A 7218-nucleotide genomic window follows, 5' to 3' on the forward strand; every position below is an offset into this window, starting at 1 on the left:
GGGAGATTTTCTTTGCAGTTGTAGAAAAAGAGAAAATTCCAAGAAATCTATGGGCTAGGGAAGGGAAGACAGTTCCCAAGCCATTTATTCCCAAAGTGACAACATTAGCTAAAAGTGTCTCAAGAAACTTTACATATTCTTGTCAAAGAAGAAATTTAAACCAAACTTCCAGATTCTTGGAATTTATCAATTTCTTTTAATATATATATAATCTCAAAGGTTAAAGAGGAGAACAAGTAAAGAAGCCAAACACTTTAATTGTAACATGTATTTTATATTTCCATTTATAAATTGTATTTTGAAATAACCAGAGCATGAGATTGTATCACATGGAAGTATATGCTTGACATGATTGGCAATAGAATTGTGTAGCGGCAATTTCTAAATTACTAAAATGTTTTAGTTCAGAATGGTAGCAGTCTCACTGAGTCAGTCTACTATGCTCACTTTTAAAAAAAATATATACCTTATTGATTCCAGAGAGAGGAAGAGCTAGAGAGAGAGAGAGAGAGAGTTGAAACATCAGTGATGAGAGAGTCATTGATCAGCTGCCTCCTGCACATCCCCAACCGGGGATTGAGCCCGCAACCTGAGCATGTGCACTGACCAGGAATCGAACCCCGATCGCCTGGATCCTAGGTCGATGCTCAGCCACTGAGCCACACCCAGCTGAGCTAGTATGCTTGCTTTTAAAAACGATGTCAGGAGTCACATGGAACTGGAAATTCTAAAGAGATTTGTCCACTTAAACTAGGCCTGAATGACTATACTCTTCCATCTTCTTGAGAAATAAACCAATGTGGAGATTGAAAAGCCTCTTCAAGAAATTTTTTTTTCCTGGTGAAATAATTTGGTCAAGGGTTCTTATGGGAGATTTGTGATGTTAAGATTGGAGAGCTTTTTTTTTTTAATATGTCTTTATTGATTTCAGAGAGAGAAGGGAGGGGGAGGGAGAGAGATAGAAACATCAATGATGACTCATTTATTTACTGCCTCCTGCACTCCCCTGACAGGGGATAGAGCCTGCAACCCGGGCATGTGCCCTGACCAGGAATTGAACCATGATCTCCTGGATCCTAGGTCGATGCTCAACCGCTGAGCCACGCCTGGATGGATGATTGGAGAGCTTTTTGACAGCTGTGAATGGTCTAACGGGATGTTAGGAAATGCTATACATATATACTAAGGATTTAGGCATTCAGTGCCACTTGCTTGAGTGTTTCCTCTACTGGCTACTCATTCCTGTTTGATAAGGTTTCCTTTAAAATCTTACCATTTCTTAGGCCACTTTCTAAGTACTTCCTAACATGTATCATTGATGCATCACTGACTATGATAATTACCTACTTATCAGTATTAGAGCTGTAAGCTCTTTGGTACTAAAGATCTGCCTCGCTCACCATTATATCCTGTGTCCAGAATGCCTGGAATATGGTAGATGCAAAACAAATGACCAAACCTCCCAAGTACCAGCAGTCTCATGCCTTCATTTCCAATAAATCTTAATTTCCCCCCGCAGCCTCTGCATAAAACCTCCAATTCTTCAAACCTCCATTAGACCATCCTAGTGAACATTCTATGTGTATTTGAAAGGATGCATTCTGTTGTTGGGTCAAATTTTTGATAAATGTCAATTAGGGCAAATGAATTGATAGGATTGTTCAGGTCTCTATATTGTTGATTTCCTGCCTACTCCTATGTTGAAGTCTCCAACTGCAGTTACAGATTTGTCTATTTCTCCTTTCAGTTCTACCAGTTTTTGTTTCATGTACTTTGAAGTTCTGTTGTGAGTGCACAGACATTTAGGAGTATTATGTCTTCTTGGAGAACTGACCATTATTATGTAATATCTAATATCCCTCTTTATTCCTCATATTATTCCTTGTTTCGAAGTCTACTGTGTCTGATATGAATATATCTATTCTAACATACTTTTGATTAGTGTTTGCATGGTATATCTTTTTTTATACTTCTACTTTTAATCTATCTATATATATGGGTTTCTTATCTACCTATATACATGGGTTTCTTATAGACAATATTTAGTTGAGTCTTGCTTTTTTTTTCAATCCTCACCCGAGGATTTTTTTTCCATTGCCTTTCAAAGACAGTGGAAGGGAGAGAGAAACTTGATTGGTTGCTTCCCACACGCCCCCTGACCTGGGCTGGGGATCAACCCTACAACCAAGGTATGTGCCCTTGGCCAGAATCAAACCCCGGACCCTCCAGTCCACAGGCCGACGCTCTAACCACTGAGCAAACTGGCTAGGGTGAGTCTTGCTTTATCATTTATTTATTTATTTATTTATTTATTTATTTATTTATTTATTTATTTATTTTTAAAAATCTAGTCTGCTATTCCCTGTCTTTTATTGGTATTCCTGGTACTCAAACCACTCCATCTGCTTCCATAGCACTCAACAGGTATACCAGTAGCAATTAAACCCACAACAGGTATTCCGTAAATGGCTTTGCCTTCTAGACCACTAAAACCTAGGTCGACAAGTGTGTTCTTCACCTTCCAACTCTTTTACCTAATAATAATGAGAATGGCTACAATTAGTATGTTCTATGTATGAGGCTTCTATTTACTAATTGGGGTTAAATTAGTTAATCCCAATAACAATGCAATGAGGTGGGTACTATTAGTATCATCCCCAATTTATGGATGATACTAGAAAATCAAAGTACAGAGAGGTTAAGTAATGTGACCAAGATCACATTAAAAACATTAGAGCCAGCTTCCGAACTTAAGTAGTATGGCTCCAGATATTAACCTCACACTATACTGCCTCTCTGTCATTAAAGGAGTCTTCCATTTCAAATCCACATTTTAAGTAGGATGTCTTCATGCATTGTCTCCACCTTTTCAGTACTCAAACTACTCCATCTGCTTCCATAGCACTCCTCAGGAATAATTAATAGTAATCTTCATATTATAAAATCCAATAGACATTTCTCAATTATCTGTTTGGCCTTCTCTGATGCATTTGACGACGTTAGCCACATTCCTCTAAACTGGATTAGCTATGTCTTCTCTGTGCTCCCATAATGCCCTATATATATTCTTATTTTGTGGTTGTATAATGCATCATAATTAAATGTTCAAGAGCTTGTCTACTCACTATCTCATAAGCCCCCTGACATCAGAGAATGTTTTTACTTATCTTTGTATGTCCATGGCCTACCATAGTGCCTGGCACATTGTAGGCATTTAAAGATATTCTGTTAAATCAGTGAATAATTGAAAACCATTTACTGATAATATTATTTGTTGTCACTTCTGCATAGGCAAACAAAAATCTGTCAAAGGCAAAGATTTTATGACCTCCATTATTTATTATGATTGAATAAGAAGGAAGTAAAGGTTGGCGGAGACTCAACCATTTTTTTCTTCCCCAGTGGGATCTCCTGGATGCTCTTTGGAAAAAATAAATTAACAATATTTGTCTTCTTTATGTCCCTATAAAGCCCCGGCTGTGGTTTACATTAGAAAAACAACTTCCAGTGAAATACAAACTTGACAGCATTAATGGCATCTTTACTGCTTCCATCCTCATGTGTTTTCTCCCCATTTAGGAGCAAAGGAACTTTCATCAACCATTTCAGATGCTGTGTTATGTTCAAGAACATCAGGGACTGTTACAAAGAATCAGTTTATTAAGTCAAGGCTAGATTTCTTCCGCTCTTGGATTCCTTTTTTTTAATCCTCACCCAAGTATATATGTTTTTTAAAACTGATTTTTAGACAGGGAGGAAGAGAGAGAGAGAAACATTAATGAAAGAGAGAAACATCAATTGGTTGCCTCCCATATGTGCCCTGACTGGGGATCGAACCCAAAACCTAGGTATGTGCCCTGAGCGGGAATCAAACCTGCAACCTTTTGGTGTATGAGATCATGCTCCAACAACTGAGCCACCAAGCCAGGGCAACACTGCAAAATCTTTTAAAGGAATGTTACAAAAAAGTTGGGAGGCAAAAATCAAAGTTCAGTGAGGTCAAAGCTGCTAGACTTCTGAGACAGAGAACTGAAGAGAAGAGCACTGCACAGAGAGAGACTTCTGGAGAACTGCAGGGGGATCCCTCAAATATTTGACTGAGTGCTGATTTGCCCATGAGTGAGAGGAATCTCGGGAATAGCCACTGGAAAGGAGTAAGAAGAACAATTTCTTGGAGTTCACACAGGGCAGGTAATAGTTTGTGTTCCCACCAGTCACAGTAGAGAGGCTGCATCATTCTTAGGGCATTGGGTAGCGCCTTCAGAAGAGTCAGGCCTTAGAAGCAAGGATACAAAGCCCGCAGTGAAGTCTTCTCTGGACCTGCCATACTAATGCTTAATGACAAGCCTTAAGTGAATCAAGATGATCCTCAAGTAGATTTAATTAAATCTTTAAAAGGATAACCCTCACCCTGGCTGGTGTGGCTCAGTTGGTTGAGTGTCGTTCCTGCACGAAAAGTTTGCCTGTTCCATTCCTGGTCAGAGCATGTACCCAGGTTGCAGGGTACCCCAGTCGGGGTGCATACAGGAGGCAACTGATGTTTCTCTCTCTCCCTTTCCTTTACTCTCTCTCTAAAATCAATCAAATCAATAAAAACATTTTAAAAAATAATAAAGGATAACCCTCATGCACTATTTGTGGATATGTCAAATAGCGCAGCCATTATGGAAGCCAGTAAGGAGGTTCCTCAAAAAATTTTAAAAATTACCATATGATTTCAGCAATCCCACTTCTGGGTGCATAGCCAAAATAATTCAACATAGGATCCTAAGAGATATCTGCACGCCATGTTCACTGTAGCATTATTCACTATAGCCAAGAGATGGAAGTAACCTAAGTGTCCATTGACAGTCATAGATAAAGAAAATGTTGAAAACCCCGACAGGGCGTGGCTCAGTGGTTAAGCACCAACCTAGGATCCAGGAGATCGAGGTTCAATTCCTGGTCAGGGCACAGGCCCAGGTTGCGGGCTTGATCCCCAGTCAGGGATGTGCAGGAGGAAGCCGATCAATGACTCTCTCATCATTGATGTTTCTCTCTCTCTCACTCTATCTTCCTTCCTCTCTTTGAAATCAATGAAGATATATTAAAAAAAGAAGAAGAAGAAAATGTAGAATTTTAATTTTACCTGGCTGGGTAGCTCAGTTGGTTAGGGCACCATCCCAATACACCAAGGTCGCAGGTTCAATCCCCAGTCAGGGCACATAAAAGAATCAACCAATGAATGCATAAATGGGTGGAACAATAAATCGATATTTCTCTCTCTCTCTCTTCCCCTCCCTCCCTCCCTTCTACTCTCTCTAAAACATCAATGAAAATAAAACATCCTCTGGTGAGGATTCACCAAAAAAAAAAAAAGGTTTAGATGGTAAAGTTTGCTGTTATATACTTTTTACCATAATGAAAACAAAACCACCCCCTCTCCAGCTAATCTATCACCTTAAATTCATATGTATATAAAAAAAATTTTTCTTTCTAGACTATTGGTCTTTTTGTCTTTTCCTATTAAAATATCATATAGATTTGATAATTTATATTAAATGTTCAAAATTTAATAAGATAAATCTCACTTCATTGTTCTTATTTTTCATAATATTCTTGGCATTTCCATAGCATTTAACTTTTCAGATCAATGTTGGGAGAATTTTATCCAGTTCCATAATAAACATAATTAGACAACTAATTAACATATTACTTTTGCGGAAAATACTATTTTTTATGCTAACTTTTCCTATTCAAGAATATAGAATGTCTTCCTATTTTTTCAGGTCTAATATTTTTTATATTATACCTACCAGTAATATTTTATAGGTTTATATATATACTTAAATGTTTTTATTGATTTTGAGAGAGAGGAAGGGAGAGGGATAGAAACACTGATGAGAGAGAAACATCATCGATCAGGTGCCTCCTGCATGCCCCTTACTGGGGATCTAGCCTGCAACCCTGGCATGTGCCCTGACCAGGAATTAAACTGGGGACCTCTTGGTTTCTGGGTCAATGCTCAACCACTGAGCCACACTGGCCAGGCTATTTATTTTTAATTAATTCATTCCTAAGTATTTTATAGTTTTTTCACTTTTATGAATGGAATATAGAATATTTTTCTCATTTTTCATTTCTAGGTGCTTGTTACCAGGAAATTGAAAAACCTATTCAATTTATTATACTGCTTTGATATATAGCCAACTTAGTAATTTCTCTTAGTAATTCTACTAGCATTTTATTGGATCTTTTGGATTTTCTAGATAAATGTCATCAGCAGAAATTACTTAAACTGTTCTTTTAATTTTTTTGTCATATCTTATTAAAATTCCCGAGACAATGTTAAATAAAGATGGTGATATTGTAATTCTATGCCTAGTTTCTGATTTTAATTTCAATTATTTACTTGGCTTGTTATTTAGAATTCTATTTGCACATTTTTATTTTTTTAAAAATATATCTTTATTGATTTCAGAGAGAGGAAGGGAGAGGGAGAGAGAGATAGAAACATCAATGATGAGAGCGTCATTGATCGGCTGTAGCCCGCAACCCGGGCATGTGCCCTGACCGGGAATCGAACCCTGATCGCCTGGATCCTAGGTCGATGCTTAACCACTGAGCCACGCCCGGCCGGGCTATTTGCACATTTTAAAATTAATGTTGTTATATTTTGGTAGTTTTATATCTATTATACTTATGAGACAACATAGGGACTTGGGTGCAGAGAAGTAAGACCAGATAAAGTGTCCACAAGAATGCAAACCCCCCTTCACTTCCTATGAAAAATGCAGAAGTAGTAATTCTTATCTCTTTTCTAACCACTTACCCCAGTGCAAATGTTGAGACCACTCTTCCACATGTGCAGTGGAATAAGGTTTGAATGCTATACATCTTTTTGGGGTGGTGCTAGCGAGTGACAATGCCATCTTGCCCTCACAGCTCATGCTCAGAGATTGTTGCTATGCAACTCAAAGACACAGGAAAAAAAAAATCCATGCCCTGCCCAATCTTTACGCAAGCTGGCCTTATCCCAGCCTATTAAAAACAACCCAACAAAGCCACTCAGAGAGCCAGTCAGGGCCTTTGTACCCCTGTGCTGTCTCCCATGGTTCATCTTGATTTCCATCTTGGGGAACCCAATAACCCCAACACAATTAACACTTAGAATTTTTATTAGGATGGTTGTTAATTTCATCAAATAACTTTTTGGCATTTATTGATGTTAACATATGT

This window comes from Miniopterus schreibersii (assembly GCF_964146895.1).
Source record: "Miniopterus schreibersii genome assembly, chromosome: 2".
NCBI classification, from domain to species: domain Eukaryota; kingdom Metazoa; phylum Chordata; class Mammalia; order Chiroptera; family Miniopteridae; genus Miniopterus; species Miniopterus schreibersii.